Raw genomic sequence first — 2,574 nt, 5'->3', positions numbered from 1 at the left:
TTCTCTATGTCCCCCAAATTTACGTAGTTATGCCAGGATTGCACCTCCTGTAGAACTATGATACTGACCCCAGTGAGGCTTATAGGATTAAGGAAAAGCCAATAGATGTGGGCCTATATCAAAGTGGGATACATCTGTGGTACTCCGTGTTGAATGTATGAATTAGTTGTACATTAATTGTTTTTAATTGTAGGCAGTTGTTGAGTATTAATTGGGGGTTCACTTGTTCTCCATCCAAGTTGAGTGGAATGCCTGAGGTGGTGGCTGTGGCTAAGGGAAGTGCGTCCCGCAAGGCGTCGAAGCAGTCGCTGACTAAAGTCATCAAGAAGCCGCCCAAGAAGCGGAGGAAATCTCGCAGGTGGAGCCAGTCCACTTACGTGTGCAGGGTGCTGACCCAGGCCCACCCTTCCACCAGGATCTCGTCCAAGGCCATGAGTGTCATGAGCTTCTTTGTTGCTGACATTTTTGAGCGTATCACCTCCGAGGCCTCGCACCTCATTCACTACAAGCGCCACACCATCTCGGCCAAGGAGATCCAGAGTGTCACCCGCATCATGCTGCCAGGGGAACTGGCCAAAACACACCGTCACCGAAGGCACCAAAGCGGTAAACAAATACACCAACTCTGTTTACAATGACCATTCTTAAGATTATAAATACACACAAATTTGAACTGTGGTTGTTTGATTAGAGGTGTATGCTTGTAATGTGTAACTCTGTAACTGAATATAAAAGTGTGTAATGATTACATGTCTAATGGCTACGCTTCCATCCTTCATCATCTGGCTTTCTGGATTAAAACATGGCAGCGGAGGATCGTTGCCTAAAGGTGACGTTTGGAAACTAAGTAATGAAGATTGACAATCAATCAATGGGGGAGTGGTGGTGTAGAGGTAATGTCATTAGCTAGCAGTCTAGAGGCCCAGACAAATGCTTTGGGGGTATGGATGGCAGCTGGTGAAATTTAAATTCAATTATGAATCTGGAATTAAAAGCTAGTCTCAGTAATGGTGACCACTATAGCTATTATAATTGATTTTTGTAAAAGCCCATCTGTTTCCCTCCACCAACTTTAGCCAGTCCAGCCTACATGTGACTCAAGACCCACAGCAATGTGGTTGACTCTCAATGCCCTCTGAAATGGCCCATCAGTCAAAAAGAAATGAAGCTGTATAGATCACCTTGGCACCGGAAACAACAATGGCACATCGAGCCCTGCAAAGTCCTCCTTAATAGCATCTAGCGAACTTGTGTCAAAATTGGGAGAGTTGTCCCACGGACTAGTCAAGCATCAGCCTGACATAGTCATACTCACCGAATCATACCTTACAGACAATGTCCCAGATCCACCATCAACATCCCTGGGTATGCCCTGTCCCACCAGCAAGACAGAACTAGCAGAGGTGGTGGCACAGTGGTATACAGTCAGGAGAGAGTTGCCCTGGGAGTTCTGAACATTCACCCATGAAGTCTCCTGGCATCAGGTCAAACATGGACAAGGAAACCTGCTATTACCACCTACCACCTGCACTCAGCTGATGTTGAACACCATTTGGAAGAAATACTGAAGGTCACAAGGGCACAGAATGAAGTCTGGGTGAGGGTCTCAATGTCTACCACCAAGAATTGCTCAGTAGCATCGACTGACTGAGCTGGCCAAGTCCAAAATGACATCGCTGCTAGACTGGGTCTGTGGCAGATGGTGAGGGAACCAACAAGAGGGAAAAATCTACTTGACCTCATCCTCACCAATCTACCTGTTGCTGATGCATGACAGTATTGATAGGAGTGACCACTGCACAGTCCTTGTGGAAATGAAGTTCTGTATTCACATTGACGATACCCTCCATCATGTTGTGTGGCACTACCACTGTGTTAAATGGGTTAGATTTCAAACAGATGCGGCAATTCAAAACTGGGCATCCATGAGGTGCTGTGGGCCATCAGCAGCAGCAAAATTGTACTCAACCACAATCTGTAACCACATGGCCCAGCATAGCCCCTACTCTACCATTACCATCAAGTTGAGGGTTCAATGAAGAGTTCAAGAGGGCATATCAAGAGCAGCAATGGGAATACCTAAAAATGAGCTGCAGAATCCTCCATTTATGAGACCAAATGTGGTGGTGGGCAGTTTCAGCAGTGCCCACCCCGCTGGTCAGAACGGCGGGAACTCGGGCCCAATTCAGCACTTGGAGGGTCATTAATTATGCACAGGCGAGCATCCGGCCGAATCACCTGGCAGGTCAGGAGCAGATTCGTCTGCCTGCTGTTAGCTGGTGGGGTTGGAGGTCTGGCCGCCATATTTAAAGGCCAGTCCAACATACAATCTCACTCTCTCCAGCCCACCTGTCTTGCAGACACGTGCAGAGATGTCTTGCAGCCAGAAGAAGAAGGCCGAGAGCCTCAAGAAGAAGGCAGCGTCCCACTTCACCCACCAGACCTTCCAGGCCTTGATCAAAGGTTTGCAGGTGCATAGACAAGTCCTGTATTCCAGGGATGGCTGCAGGAAGTGCAGCAGGCTCAGGAAGCCTGGGCGGCCATCGCGGAGAAGGTCAGTGCTACTCGCAACCA

The 2,574-nt window shown here is 48.1% G+C and overlaps 1 pseudogene; it reads left to right on the top strand.

Moving 5' to 3' along the window:
- Positions 1–248: 248 nt before the first annotated feature.
- On the top strand, positions 249–648 carry LOC144674158 (histone H2B type 1-L-like; annotated as a pseudogene).
- Positions 649–2,574: the final 1,926 nt, after the last annotated feature.

This window comes from Cetorhinus maximus, chromosome 3 (assembly GCF_964194155.1).
Source record: "Cetorhinus maximus chromosome 3, sCetMax3.hap1.1, whole genome shotgun sequence".
NCBI lineage: Eukaryota > Metazoa > Chordata > Chondrichthyes > Lamniformes > Cetorhinidae > Cetorhinus > Cetorhinus maximus.
This window is presented reverse-complemented; position numbering and strand designations above follow the sequence as displayed.